Genomic DNA, 15,871 nt, shown 5'->3' on the forward strand with positions numbered 1-15,871 from the left:
TCCGCGGGGCTCTGCCAGCTCCTGCCCGGCTCAGAGCGCTCTGAGGTCGGGCGGAGGACGGACAGCAGCCCCTCAGATGAAGACACTCTCGCACCTTGCGAGGCGAGTATGCGCGCTCGTGATCACAGGGATGACGTCAGAGCCAGTGTGTGGGTATTTAATTATTATCATGAGCTTCACGCATTTTGCCTGTAAACAGCCTTGCGCGTGCGTGTTGGTGTCGGGGGGAGGAGGGAGGGGGGAATTGTCTGCTGCATGAAAAGGTTCCGAACCGGGAGTCTGATCCAGAACTCAGGACGCCGAACCAGGAGCTGCTTTCTATGGAAAGCATGGCAACCAAGCAGGAGTCAGAACATGAGCATCAAACCCAGTTAGAGTATAAAACTCACTGGAGAAAGTTTCAAACATGTTTTATTTACGTCACTCTGAATAACATGTCTCCATGGCAACTTCTCTTGCTCTTTGCGTTATAAGTGTCATGGGTTTGCGGTGGTGAAGCAGCACGCTGGAGACCCAGGTAAGTGAACGGTGGTGTAATTTAATAACAAAATAGTCCACAAAAACACAGTCAATAAACGGAGTCCGCGGCCAGGCAGCACGGCTGAGCGGAAGCCAGGGTCAACACCGGTAACAACAACACCAACAACAACACCGGTAACAACAACACCGGTAACAACTGGTCTAACAGGCGGAAAACCAAAACAAGCAACTACAATCTGACAAACAACGACAATCTGACAAACAACGACAATCTGACAAGGACCCGACGAGGAACAGAGGACACAGGAGGGACTAAATACACTGAGGGTAATCAGGGGAACGAGACACACCTGGGAACAATCAAGGGGAAGACAGGACAACGAGGAGACACAGGACACAGAAACTCGGAATTAAAACACAGAACCTGACAATAAGCTCCTTTCATTAGCACTGAAAGCTAAGCTAACCCTAACAATCCCTTCAAAATAAAATCGATTCCCTCAGAGAGCAGAATGATCCAGTCCAGGTTTGAAGGGTCTTGTTGGAGATTTTTAACAATTGAAGATGTAGTAGGTAGTGAATAATTAGGTGGAATCGCCCTTTAGCCATTTCCTGAATCGGAAGCTGGAATTGGCATATAGCTGTAATAGCATGTAGCTACCACATGTTGATGGCATCAGTTCTGTCCGCTTTAGAGGTTGCAGGTGCTACTATATACTGGATAGTAGCCCTGGCTGCCCTGAGGTACTGAGGCCAGGCTGCCTGCACAGCGCCCTCTGTTGGGCCTACACCACCCTGTTGGGCCCCACACCACCAGCAGCAGGTGCCCAAGGACACAACAAGCCATCACAGTGGGAACTGGTTCCTGACGGTTGCTCTCTGGGCCTCTTCAGGCCAGCAGCCCATACTGACAGCTTCCTGTTCCTATTCCAGGTCACAGTTTGACCTCTGACCCTCTGAGGAGCAGCAGGAGCACCATGCAGGGCGGAGCAGCGGAGGCGGGCCCGTCCCCCCTGAAAGAACACTGCGGCCTCATCGACACCCACGGGCCGGGGGCGGAGCCTCCCCAGCAGCTGGACCCCCGCGCCCTCCCCCCCCCCCCAGGCTCCAGGCCTCCTGCTGCGGCTGTGGGCGGAGCCTGTGGGCGGAGCCTGCTGTGAGACGACCTTCATCGAAATCCCCGCCCCCACTTGTTGCTCAGCCGCATCTTCCCTGCGACTCTCTGACTGCAAGTTACTGGAGCTCAGTGGAGATGAGGCCAAGATTCCCCCGATGACCTTTGACCCAGTCAGGAACGAGGAGCTGGAGGTCAGCAACCATCCATCCATTGTCTGATGAAACCTTCGGGTTACATCAGACTCAATGTTTAGTGTGTATATTGTGTACATTGTGTGTACATTCAATCAATCAATCAAATTTGATTTGATTTCAGCAGCAAGGCGTTTCAAAGTGTTTTCATCATAAACTGTTGAAATAGAATTTTAAATTAGCACAATAGTACACAGGCTAATCTTTACGTTAAGACAAACTTGGATAAAGATCCAAACTAAAACAACTGATCACTCTAAAAGTTTTATATAAATCCTATAGGGAGGATCTTAAAGAAAGACAGACTGAGACTCCTTAACTCTCTTTAGACAGGGAGTCTGTCTGCCAGACAGTGAACAGATTCCTTAGCGTGGTTCAAAAGTTCACTAGGATCTTAAAACTTTTTATAATAATTTTATCTTTATTAGAATTAAATATATTTCTTTAAGCATGTTTGAATTAGTTACTTCTTAGATCCAAACTTATCGTCATTATTTAGCATTACATTTGGTGCAAGCTTGGTTAAAAATACAAACTACGTTCTTGTTGAATCATTTGAGGCAGAACTAAAACAGACAGAGGAAGTAATTTAGCTCAGGGAGAGTTGCAGGAGACGCCTGGTACGGCAGAGACCCAGTTGGACGATCCATATATCAGGAGGTAATAAAATCAATACTAAGACAGACCCCACTGAGGAAAACACACACCTCCTAATGCATATATTACATTTAGAGAAAGGCACAGGCTTCTAAAAGTTTTTGTTTGCAACAAAGAGTTCAAATTGCTTTCTGCCCGAGTTCGCAATTTCCAGAAAATGCATTTTCTGCCTTTACTTTCAAGTTGTGTAATTGTTTCTGTTTTGTCATGTCTTGGACTTTTGATAATCTAGGTGAGATGCTTCTTGCATTGATTGATTGCTCTTTCTCCCTGCGCATATTGAGGCACAAGAATCTGGGATCAGAGAGGAATTAACGAGCTAAATCAAGTTATTCCTCTTTTAATTCTTAACAAAACACAAAAATACAAAGTCATAGAATCAACAATACATTGTTACATATTACATTTCAAATCAAACTAATCAGCTGGTTTTTAGTCGAGATTTAAAGGAAGTCAGGGTTTCTGCTGTTTTACAGTTTTCTGGAAGTTTGTTCCAGATGTTTGGTGCATAGATGCTGAAAGCTGCTTCTCCTCTTTTGGTTCTGGTTCTGGGGATGCAGAGCAGAACCAGAACCAGAATCTGAGAGTCTGGAAGGTTGATACAACAACAGCAGATCTTGATGTATTGTGGTGCTAAACGTTCAGTGATTTATAAACTAACAACAGTATTTAAAGTCTATTCTTTGAGCTACAGGGAGCCAGTGGAGGGACTTTAAAAACTGCTGTTATGTCTCTATCTTCCTGGTTTTAGTGAAACAGGATCAGCAGCTTCTGGATCAGCTGGAGGATTGATTTGTTGGACAGGCCTGTGAAGACGCTGTTACAATAATCAATGAGACTAAAGATAAACACAGGGATGAGTTTCTCTAGATCTGGCTGAGACATTAGTCCTCTAATCCTGGAGATGTTCTTCAGGTGATAGAAGGCCGATTTTGTTACTGTCTTTATGTGGCTCTGGAGGTTCAGGTCAGAGGTCAGAGGTCATCACTACTCCCAGGTTTCAGGCTGATCGCTAGTTTTTAGTTGTAATAACTGAAGCTGTGCATTGACTCTAGATCTATAACTGTAGATCTACGTGTGTGTGTGTGTGTTGTGTGTGTGTGTGTGTGTGCGTGTGCAGAGCGACCTCTCCAGCTCCTCCTCTCTCAGTGATGACACCTTCCTGCTGCTTCCTCCCAGGGATCATCGGAGCCTCAGTGTTTTCTCCATGCTCTGCTGCTTCTGGCCACTCGGCATCGCTGCCTTCTACCTGGCGCACCAGGTGGGCGGGGCCTGTAAGGGCGGGGCCTGTAAGGGTGGGGCCTGGGTGGGCGGGGCCTGTGTGGGTGGATGTTGCGTTGACCCAGGACCTCCTGCAGTTTCTTCTTCTCTTGTTGCTGCCCGTTCCCTGCTCTGGTTGCTAAGTAACCGCTCTGCAGTGAGCGTGCTCAGTACATGCTTGTTGCCAATAGCGACAGGCTCCTGCTGTGGGTTCTGGTCCAGCAGATTCTGATGGTTCTGATGTGAAGGTCTGGTTCCGACCGGCAGGGTTCAGAGTTTGTCCTGATGATGTAACTTCCTGGGTCCAGGTGTGTTACACCGGAAGAGAACTCAACATGGACGCCAGAACCTCCAGGACCCAGTCTGGATCCACCGGGTCAGAACCTCCAGGACCCAGTCTGGATCCACCGGGTCAGAACCTCCAGGACCCAGTCTGGATCCACCGGGTCAGAACCTCCAGGTGGAATCTACCTTTCTGACCTGGTCTTTGACATTTATTTGAAAGTCCAAATGAGGGGGAAATATGGAGTCTTTTATTTTGTAGGACCAAACAATTAAAAATGCTGTTGAGCTGTGAGATCAGAACCTCTGACCCCTGACCTCTGACCCCTGACCCGGGTCCAGAAAGCATGGGAACATCGGAACCCGTCCAGAACCTGGAAGGGTGGGAGGAAGCCCCGCCCCCTGGCCTGATTGGAGGAAGCCCCGCCCCCTGGCCTGATTGGAGGAACCCCGCCCCTGGCCCTGATTGGAGGAAGCCCCGCCCCCTGGCCCTGATTGGAGGCCCCGCCCCCTGGCCCTGATTGGAGGAAGCCCCGCCCCCCTGGCCCTGATTGGAGGAAGCCCCGCCCCCTGGCCCTGATTGGAGGAAGCCCCGCCCCCTGGCCCTGATTGGAGGAAGCCCCCCCCTGGCCCTGATTGGAGGAAGCCCCGCCCCCTGGCCCTGATTGGAGGAAGCCCCGCCCCCTGGCCCTGATTGGAGGAAGCCCCGCCCCTGGCCCTGATTGGAGGAAGCCCCGCCCCCTGGCCCTGATTGGAGGAAGCCCCGCCCCCTGGCCCTGATTGGAGGAAGCCCCGCCCCTGGCCCTGATTGGAGGAAGCCCCGCCCCCTGGCCCTGATTGGAGGAAGCCCCGCCCCCTGGCCCTGATTGGAGGAAGCCGCTTCCTGTCAGCGTGGCGGTGTGTCCTGATTGTTTCCATGGCGATGGTGGGGGTCGTGACCTCTGTCTCTGTCCGCAGGCCAGCCGGCGGCGTCTAAAGGTGACCTCCACCTGGCCGGCTCCGCCTCCAGGCGGGCGCTCTTCCTCGCCGTTCTCTCCATCACCATAGGAACCGGGATCTACGTGGGCGTCGTCGTGGCGATCGTCGCCTCCCTGTCCAAGAACCAGAAGTGGGTAACCATGGCAACAGCAGCCGGCCGGGCGCCTCAGAGGTTCTGCTGGTTTTGGACCGTTGGGTCTCGTCTGGTTCTGGATTTTTCTCTGAAGGTTTTTGGATGTTTGTAAACCTTCATCATCATCATCATCATCAGACTTACCTGCCAGGTGGATGAAGATCCAGAACCTGCTGTGGTTCTGGTCCAGACGGTTCTGATCCCCACTGGGAGGTTCTGGTTGCTCTGAACTGAATCTGGGTTTGTTTTCCCGCTGTAGCTGGTTCTGGTTCTGGTTCTGTTCACGGATTTCCCGGTTCCTGATTTGATGGAGCCACGGGCCGGTGGTGCCGGTCCGGCCCAGCAGAACCACGTGGGCCGGGTTTCCATTGAGCCGTGGACGACTGGTCCAGAAGGTTCTGCAGCTCTGACCTTGATGCAGGTTCTGTTCAGGTTCTGGTTTCCCTCTGTGAGCCGCACTGCAACCTGAGCGTCCGGAGCCCGACCCGAGCCAACCCGACCGACCCGACTCGACCCGACCCGAGCCGACCCGACCCGAGCCGACCCGACCCGAGCCGACCCGACCCGACGAGCCGAGCCGACCCGAGCCGACCCGACTCGACCCCGACCCGAGCCGACCCGACCCGAGCCGACCCGACCCGAGCCGACCCGACCCGAGCCAACCCGACCCGACCCCGACTCGACCCGACCCGAGCCGACCCGAGCCGACCGACCCGAGCCAACCCGACCCGACCCGATCGACCCGACCCGAACCGACCCGACCCGACCGACCCGAGCCGACCGAGCCGACCCGACCCGACCCGACCCGAGCCGACCCGACCCGAGCCGGTGTTTCTTCCTGCGTCAGCAGAACTAATCTGTCCTCTGAGCTCATTAACGTCCTGATCTGTTTAGCAGATGGGTCAGAACCCACAGAACCAGAACCGCCGGGTTCTGCAGAAGCTCCAGAGAACTCAGAATATCTGATGAGGCTGTGACCTTTGACCCAGGTGCAGTCTGGGTCCTGGAGCCGTTTTGAGCCGATCCTCTCCAGAACCGGTCTCCTGTGGTTCTGTTCATGACCCGTTTAGCTCCATTTTGTTCCTAAATAAATGCAACCTTTGACCTGGACGTCGCTGACCTCTGGAGACGTCTCCATGACGACGGCCCAGTTGGATGATGCTGAATAAAAGACAGACACTGATTGGTTCTGGACTTTTTATTCTAGAGTTTCAGTCTGACGTCACTTCCTGTTACAAGGTCACCATTTCCTGTGGAAATGTGACGTCAGCACTCAGGAAATGTTGACATCATTTCCTGAGTGATGAAGTCATAAGCTGTGTCTGAATTCAAAGACTGGACCCAGGATTCATATCCCATGATTCATTGCAGGTCCGGCGTTCAGGCAGAGCAACAATGGCGGCAAATAATTTTCTTCTTCTTCTCTGTAAATGACAACGTGATTTTCGCAACGTTTTTAGGCGCCAGTGTGAAAAACTCAAGTATCTGCTCACCAAAACATGAGCTGCTGGGGCCTCCAGGGGGCGCTGCAGGCTCGTTTGGTAGATCATTCATTCCTGATCAGGATGAATGAATGAATGAATGAATGAATGAATGAATGAATGAATGAACGAATGAATGAATGAATCCTTCAAACATCCTGGTTCAATGGAACTTTTTATCTGCAGTTTAGATTTGAAAATGAATAATTTGCTTCTATTTATTCCTGACAGAAATGTGCAAAACACATTTTAGAATCAAACTAATATATTTATTTTTACAGCCTTCATTAAAAAGGTGAAGAATAATACAGTATATGGCAAGACATTTTAACATAAATTCGGTTTTACTGCCCTTACATTCCAGATATCAAATAGTTTTATGACTAATATCTAATTACATTCTGACCAGTCAAAATGTATCCTTGTTTTGTATGCAGACTTCAATTCAAGATATCTACGATGAATTATGACTAGTCAAAAAGTAAATTGAAGATATCTCAACTGTAGTTTTGATTAGTCATGATTCTAATCAAAGATATCTCTAATTAGTCCATAATTCAAGATATCTTAAATGTATTTTGGATAGGAGAAATGTAGTTTTGACTAGTGAAAGTTAAATTATAGATATCTTAAAAGCAAATAATGACTAGACAAAACTAAATGAGAGATATCTTGAATTATAATGTTGACTAGTCAAAATTCCTTTTTGAAATATCTCTAAATGAATTCGAGATATTTTGAATTATTCAACTTTTCTATGCAAGATATCTTAAAACTGATATCTTGAATTAGCATTCTGTCTAGTCAAAGCGTCAATTTGAAAGTTTAATAAAACAATGAAAAACAGAAAAAACAAAACAAGATGTTTGAAAATTCACAACTTTCATGTTGAAAATGGGTTGACAACAGCAGGTTTAGCTTTTCAAAAGCTTTTAAGGGCATTCGTTTCATCAGAAATGAATAAACAGGATTTTTTAGCAGATATCATTAGCAGTCTTATAGTTTTCCGCATTTCCAACATTGCCGAGCTCTTTCTAATTTCTGCCATTTATGGACAATTTTGTGCAGGAAACATCAAATTCTTCAGGCAACTGTTTGGGCAGCACAAAGGGGCTTCCACCTCATTCTTAATTCACATATCTAAAATTGTCATTTTGATTGGTGATAATTCAGTTCAAGATATCTTAAATCATAATTCCGGATACGAGTCTCATCAAATTACAGATCCAGTGACGTCATCTGAGAAATCTTGAAAGGAATTTTGACTCATCAAGATGTAAACGCAGATATCTTGAATTATTATTCCAGATAGTCAAAATGCATTTTCAGATATCTGGAATATAATTACGGATAGTCAGATGAAACTGAATTTATGTCAAAACAGCTTGCCATAGTGTCACAAACACAAGCTAATGTACATGCATTAGTAAATAGATGCAACTTTTCAGTTTTTTTGGATTGAACTTAAACATTATTTATTAATAATTCAATCCTCAACTAACCAAAGAGTGAAATCAACTTGTTGGATCATCTTTCATGTTAATTCACATCTGGCACATGTATCACAATTTGTGCTGTTTTCTTCATTCATATTTATTTTGATTGTCATTTTCTTGTCTTCATGCTTTATTTTATGCTCCTCTGGGAAATGATTGTCTTTTTGTGTTCTATCCACAAACAGCGGCTGGTTTTGTTATCCGCTCTGGGAAACGGTTGAACTCTGCTGGACGAGGCTCAGTGCACTTCAATAATCTCTGCCAATAAGAGACGGAACCAGATATGATCAATATGTATTTAGCATATTGACAAAATTCTTTCTGCATGTAAATAAGTGGGGACATGAGGAACCACAGTGAATAAAAAGTAGAAGTTGGTGTTCTTAAATAATTTTCAGCTTGACTTTTGTAGGAACCAGAAGACGAAACGTCTTAAAATTTTATTTTTATTTTTTAGCTAAATTTGAATGAAGAAAATATTTATGGTGTTTTTAAAAAAGTATTCACATCTCTTGAAAAAAGTCAATTATTTGAATTCCTTTCTTGGACAGAAAACCAGTTCCTCCATTATCATTCTCATTATTCTCATTCTCATCGTTCTGATGAGACTCAAAACCTTCTGGACCAACTCATCCATATAATCTGCATCAGAGGAAGGCCTCAATACCACTGTATGGCTGTTTACTGTAATAAATAAAGTTTATTCAGAAAAACAAATGAGTAAATGGATGCTAACGTAGCGCCAGGCTCCACGTTACCATGGTGATCCACTGTTTGTTTTGCTGCTGTTTCGCTAACACTGTTAGCAAGTTAGCAAGAAGTGGAATAACAAACTAAAAAGTTTCCATGTTAGAAGTGAAAATATTATAAATGAGTCTTTCGCTGAGTTTGACATAAAAATGTAAGTATGTTTCTGATGCAGCAGAGCTTGTGAGCTAACATCAACCAGTTAGCACTCTCCTGCTAAATGACGCGACTGCACTGAGTTCTACATAACACTTCAATTATGAATTTACTTAATTTGAAAAAAATAGGAGCTGAGTTGCTTAACTCAGACATAAGAGTCTTTCTAACAAGAGAACTGTAAAAGCAACTCATTCCTTCCTTTGACGTTAAGCTAACATCTCTGTTAGCTTTAGTAGCTACCAGCCTGACCTCAAGTCCTAAAAGCTTGCAAAATGAAATGTTAGGACTGAAAATAACAACATCAATGGACTTGTCCGATCCTCTGTCCCTGTTGGAGCTGATATTTGGTGAAATGATGAGCTAATCGACTCAGAATCAGTCCAAGACTCCATGTTCACACAGAAACAAAGCGCCGCCAGCTTTTGTTTGTGGGATTTCTGGGTCGGTTTTAGGCGGAGCTTGGTGAGGTCCACTCACTGCTCCTCTCTTCCGGTCCTTGGACCGGTCCTTGGACCGGTCCTTGGAAGTAGATGACAAGAGTTACAACAAGTGACGTCACTGGGCTGGAAGTCAAGTGGCCAGACTGGAGCTGTGTCCGGATTCAAGGTCTGTGTCCTTGGACAGATCCAGCCCAGTGACGTCACTTGTTGTAACTCTTGTCATCTACTTTCTGCTAGCAAAGGACTCTGACATCACTTCCTGTTACTCTGCCGTAACTATTTGCATGTCCAATTATGTCATGACTTCCTGCCTGCTGCACATCTCTGCATAAAGTCCAGATGAGGAAGTGTTTACCTGTTCACCTGTTCTTTGGCTATCTGTTTCCATAGCAACCCACCCAACCGGTCCCGAACCGGTACCAACCGGTACCAACCGGTACCAACCGGTACCAACCGGTCCCGAACCGCCCGACCATCAACAAACTCAAGTCTGGGCGTAAAAACCAAAAACTTTGGCAAGAGTCCTTCAAAGTTGAGCCCCCTGCAGGACACACTGAGACACTGCAGCTGAAGGCCAGAGTCAGGGCTGCCGGGTCGGGTGGTACCGGGTGGTACCGGTCGGGCTCAGGTCATCTGGACCTCATGTTCTGTTCAATTAAAATGTTCTGGTGACAAATTTACAGACTGGAAGGAAACACACACAGTTCTCTGGGAGAGTGTGTGTCCAGTGTGTGTCCAGTGTGTGTCCAGTGAGTGTCCAGTGAGTGTCCAGTGAGTGTCCAGTGAGTGTCCAGTGTGTCCAGTGTGTGTCCAGTGAGTGTCCAGTGAGTGTCCAGTGTGTGTCCAGTGTGTGTCCAGTGTGTCCAGTGTGTGTCCAGTGAGTGTCCAGTGAGTGTCCAGTGAGTGTCCAGTGTGTCCAGTGTGTGTCCAGTGTGTCCAGTGTGTGTCCAGTGAGTGTCCAGTGAGTGTCCAGTGTGTGTCCAGTGTGTGTCCAGTGTGTCCAGTGTGTGTCCAGTGAGTGTCCAGTGAGTGTCCAGTGAGTGTCCAGTGTGTCCAGTGTGTGTCCAGTGTGTGTCCAGTGAGTGTCCAGTGTGTCCAGTGTGTGTCCAGTGTGTCCAGTGTGTGTCCAGTGAGTGTCCAGTGTGTCCAGTGTGTGTCCAGTGAGTGTCCAGTGAGTGTCCAGTGTGTGTCCAGTGTGTGTCCAGTGTGTCCAGTGTGTGTCCAGTGAGTGTCCAGTGAGTGTCCAGTGTGTGTCCAGTGTGTGTCCAGTGTGTCCAGTGTGTGTCCAGTGAGTGTCCAGTGAGTGTCCAGTGAGTGTCCAGTGTGTCCAGTGTGTGTCCAGTGTGTGTCCAGTGAGTGTCCAGTGTGTCCAGTGTGTGTCCAGTGTGTCCAGTGTGTGTCCAGTGAGTGTCCAGTGTGTCCAGTGTGTGTCCAGTGAGTGTCCAGTGTGTGTCCAGTGTGTGTCCAGTGTGTCCAGTGTGTGTCCAGTGAGTGTCCAGTGAGTGTCCAGTGAGTGTCCAGTGTGTCCAGTGTGTGTCCAGTGTGTGTCCAGTGAGTGTCCAGTGTGTGTCCAGTGTGTCCAGTGTGTGTCCAGTGTGTGTCCAGTGAGTGTCCAGTGTGTCCAGTGTGTGTCCAGTGTGTCCAGTGTGTGTCCAGTGTGTCCAGTGTGTGTCCAGTGAGTGTCCAGTGTGTCCAGTGTGTGTCCAGTGTGTCCAGTGTGTGTCCAGTGAGTGTCCAGTGTGTCCAGTGTGTGTCCAGTCAGTGTCCAGTGAGTGTCCAGTGTGTGTCCAGTGTGTCCAGTGAGTGTCCAGTGAGTGTCCAGTGTGTCCAGTGTGTGTCCAGTGAGTGTCCAGTGTGTGTCCAGTGAGTGTCCAGTGTGTGTCCAGTCAGTGTCCAGTGAGTGTCCAGTGGTGCCAGTGTGTCCAGTGAGTGTCCAGTGTGTCCAGTGTGTCCAGTGAGTGTCCAGTGTGTGTCCAGTGAGTGTCCAGTGTGTGTCCAGTGAGTGTCCAGTGTGTGTCCAGTGTGTGTCCAGTGTGTGTTCTGCACATGCTCAGTAGAGTCTGTCAGTCCGGGAAGCGGTGCCTCCTCTCTTGTCCCCCCGGCTGTGGGGAGGGCAGACGGCTGCAGTGGGGAAGGGGATGGGATGCCTCAGGTTGCTGGTGGGCGGGGCTTCAGGTGGCATCGGCGTCGGGAGATGCCCCACCCTCCTCCACCTGGTTGGCGCGGCCGAAGGTCTTGACCTTGGACAGAAGGTCGGCCAGCGTCTCTTTGAAGCCTTTCTCCAGCAGCCAGCCCTCGCTCTCACACTCCGGGTTCTCCGGGTCAGCCATCGTCTCCAGGGCCGTGCTCAGGTACTTCAGGCCCGCCACGTCCCCCACCTGTCACACACACACACACACACACACACACACACACACACACGCACACACACACACACACGCACACACACACACACAGACAGAGGACAGGCGAGTCTGGACAGATCAACATGGTTCAGCTCTACACCAAGCAGCAGCTTCTTATTGGAGTGTTCAGCTTTATGAACCAGGGACCGCAGGCCCCTTCTACCCCCTCCCCCCCTTCTGTCCCCTTCTGTCCCCCTCTGCGCCTCCAGGTGAGCTCAGGTGTGTCCTTCAGCCAGTAACTTCAGGTGTTGAAGTTGTTGTTCTGACCCAGATAACGGGCCTCTTAGGAAACATCCCTGTCTTCCCAGAATGCCCCCTGCTGCGGCAGATTAACCCCCAGGCAGATTACCTGCAGCAGCTCAGGACTCCACTCTGGTCAGTCCGAGTCGCTGATGGACTGGACTCGGACTGCGGCCGGTTTCGTGACCGGTCCGGTTCAGAAGCAAACACGGCGGTAAATCTGATTAACGTGGCGGTGTGCCGGGTCACCTGGTGCCGGTTCGGTCCAAGTGTTCTGACGATCATCTTGTTTTAAACGGAGGATTAGGAACGCGGCTGATCCTCCATGAACCCATCCAGGGGTTAACAGACCAACAGGCCCAGATCCACGGTTCTGTTCTTTGGTTCTGTTAACATGTCCAGTCTGAGAAGCCAGGTCAAGGTTCACAGCTGGAATGTTCCAGCGACATCAACCCCTTTCACTTTGACTCCCTGAAAATGTCCCAGGATGCAGCAGAGGACGAACTGGAGAGACCGCACTTAGCATGTTCTCTAACATGCTAACATGCTTCGAGTCTTTCATCCACAACTTCCACCTTCAGAAGCAGGACTAGCTTAAATCAGAGGCTGTCTGTTAGCATGCTAACAGCTATCATTAGCATGCCAGCGCTAACTCTGAAGCAGTTTTTTATGTTCATGTGTTCTTTTGCCAGCATTAAGTTTTAAAGTTTGTTTTCTGAAGAATGAAATCCAATTAAAAACCTCGTCTTATTAGCTTAACGTGCTAATGTAATGCTAACTCTAACAAGTTAAGGTTTCTTCAGGTTGTTAATGACTAAAGGTAATAGTTATACTAGTTATACAAGTTTCTTTCTTTCCAATGTTTCCTTTGATGCTGTGAAGCATGTTAAACTGCTATGCTATCCAATGCTAACCAGATGAACTCGTCTCGTATTGATTCAACGTCACACACCAACAGCTGAGACTGTTTTAGCAGAAAAGAGACCCGACGGTTTGAAGGAGAAACGATGCAACTTCCATAAAAGAAAAGCTTACAATAAGCTAACAGGTGGGTTTGGTGGGTCTGAGGTCCTGAAACCAGACAGAGGCCATGATGAACTGCAGCTGATTATCTATTTAATTTGATTTACTTCCATAGCTCTATAATTCTTAGGCTTCATGGATGATGATCTTTGATTGGGTTTCTGACTGTTTGCCTCCATCTATTGCTAATGCTAGCATGCTAATGGTATTGCAGTAGCATTAGCTAGAAATAACCCTGTCAGGATTATTTTAGAAGGTTTTTGCTGCAGTAAATGGCTTTGAACAGACTTCTGAATGAATGGTACAACACAGCGGTGAACACAGCTAGCTAAAAGGTTAGCTGTGCTAACCCCAATGCTTTAGCTCATGCTGGACTAATGCCATAGCATTTAACAGGGGCTAAAGCTGGTGCCGGAGGCTGATTGGCTGCGGCAGTGTGGGCGGAGTCTTACCTCCAGGATGATGGTGAAGATGAGCAGCGCACCGATGCTGTTCATGATGCCGCTGTAGTAGGAGAAGACGGCCTGGCGGCAGCCGCGGTTCCAGATGTTCAGCTCCTCGGTGCGGTGGTCGTAGTCGTAGTGGGCAGAGTTATTGGTCAGGTGATGCTGGATGCAGGGGCGGGGCGAACCGGGATTACAGCAGCTGAACGGGACGCTGTCCATCAGGTACTTCCCCTCCACATTACTGAGGACACGGCTGAGGGACAAACACAGAGGTCAGAGCCTGCTAGGAGGGAGGATGGGCGCCGGGCGGGGATGGGCGCCGGGCGGGGATGGGCGCCGGGCGGGGATGGGCGCCGGGCGGAGCCTTTTAACGGGCTCTGCTCAGGTAGGACATGGAGAATCATGGAGAGTTCCTCATGGAAGCCTGACCTTCCGAACTGAGCATGCTCAGACTGACTGAACCAATCAGCACAGAAAATACTAAACTTTTAAAAATCAGTGAAAAGTTGCAGCAGCAGTGAGGTGCAGTTCTGGTTCTGCTTCCAGCTCGCAGAGGCTTCACGCCTCCAGCTGGTCATGTTATCATAGAGCTGATTGGTCCTTCAGTACTTCCAATCACTTCCTGCTCCACCCAATATGATCCTGCAACCCCAGCAGAGACCCAGACCGCTCTGCGGTAAACCCACCCTACGCACTAATCAGTTTCAAACACCCTCTGCTTTTTATTATTATTGCTGCAATAACAATCGGTTTTATGCAGATTCGGCTCTTTAACTTTCTAATAGGTCGGGTCTGCTGCAGAACTTTCTCCTGCTGCTGCCTCAGAGGCTGGGAACTTTGACCTCCTTCAGTCCAGATTGATCCCCTGCTGAGTCCCTGAAGGCAACAACCACCTGCAGCTCGACCTCATCAAGCACTAAACCCAACCCAGAACCCGACCCGACCTGCTGTGTCCAGGTACTCACTCTTTGACCCCGTCGTTGCTCATGTCCAGGTAGCGGTTGCTGATCCACTGCACCTCGAACCAGTCCCTGAAGTTGTTGTTTCCGCAGCACCGGAACTCGATCTGAGTCATGTCCAACGTCCGCTTCATGAAGCAGCGTCCCGGCGTGTCCGTGTCCTTGTAGAAGCAGATGGCGTTCTTCAGGCCCTCGGCCAGCGTCAGGTACACGGCGAACTGCATGAGGAAGCAGAGCAGCACCAGCAGCAGCAGCAGCGCGTTGAAGCCGCAGCACAGCAGCATGTAGGGCCGCAGCATCGGCTTCATCTTGGAGAACTTCTGGGGGTCCAGAGAGTCGTGGCACAGCTTCCCCCGAAGGCGTTCAGGCCGCAGGACAGCACGCCCACCAGGATCAGCAGGTTGGGCACCAGGTGGCTCTCGTTGTTGTCCATGATCTCGCTCCTCTTCCTCAGCTCGATCTTGAAGAAGATGCCGAGGCTGAAGAGGATGATGCCCACGATGACGGCGAGCCAGTAGAGCATCCAGAGACCCTGAGCCAGCTTGACCCGCTTCTGCAGGTTGAACTTCAGCGACAGGAACGGCATGGCGTCGACTCACGGCGACGATCCCCAACGGCTCTGCGGAACGACGAGGCTCAGAGCTGCAAACCGTCCCAGGAGGAGCTCAGGAACTGGACCGCAGGGTTCTGAGTCATGATGCAGAACCGGCAGCAGGAACCAGCACGAAGCGGAGCGGAGGTGTGAATGTGAGCGGCAGCCTGGCGTCCTGCTAAAGCCGCTCCTGATCTGATTAGCAGCGGATCATCTGAGGCTGTAATCCTCCAATTACTGCTAATGGGTTTGGAGCTAAGCAGCAGCTTCCTTCCTGTCAGAGGGCTCACCTGGCCCCGCCCCCGGGCACCTGGCCCCGCCCCCGCGCACCTGGCCCCGCCCCCGGGCAGGTGAGGCCCTGAGGATGCCATTACTATGACAACAGATTGTCAACAGTCAACACCTCCAGTGTCCATCAGAGGACAATGCCCCCCATGTTACCCCAAATGCCCCCATGTTACCCCAAATGCCCCCATGTTACCCCAAATGCCCCCATGTTTTGACTTTTTGCACGGGAGTTGCAATAGAAATTTCGTTGAATCCTGTTCAATGACAATAAATGCTATTCTATTCTATTCTATTCAAATGCCCCCATGTTACCCCAAATGCCCTCATGTCACCCCAAATGCCCCCATGTTACCCCAAATGCCCCCATGTTACCCCAAATGCCCCCCATGTTACCCCAAATGCCCCATGTTACCCCAAATGCCCCCCCCAAATGCCCCCCCCTTACCCCAAATGCCCCCATGTTACCCCAAATGCCCCCCATGTCACCCCAAATGCCC

At 49.5% G+C, this 15,871-nt stretch overlaps 2 pseudogenes; one reads left to right on the forward strand and one right to left on the reverse strand.

Annotated features, from left to right (window-relative positions):
* Nucleotides 1-439: 439 nt before the first annotated feature.
* LOC129356098 (synapse differentiation-inducing gene protein 1-like) lies at nucleotides 440-5,593 on the forward strand (annotated as a pseudogene).
* A 5,756-nt stretch (nucleotides 5,594-11,349) lies between these two features.
* Nucleotides 11,350-15,364, reverse strand: LOC129356092 (peripherin-2-like; annotated as a pseudogene).
* Nucleotides 15,365-15,871: the final 507 nt, after the last annotated feature.

This window comes from Poeciliopsis prolifica, unplaced genomic scaffold, assembly GCF_027474105.1.
Source record: "Poeciliopsis prolifica strain line A6 unplaced genomic scaffold, Auburn_PproV2 SCAFFOLD156, whole genome shotgun sequence".
Lineage (NCBI taxonomy): Eukaryota > Metazoa > Chordata > Actinopteri > Cyprinodontiformes > Poeciliidae > Poeciliopsis > Poeciliopsis prolifica.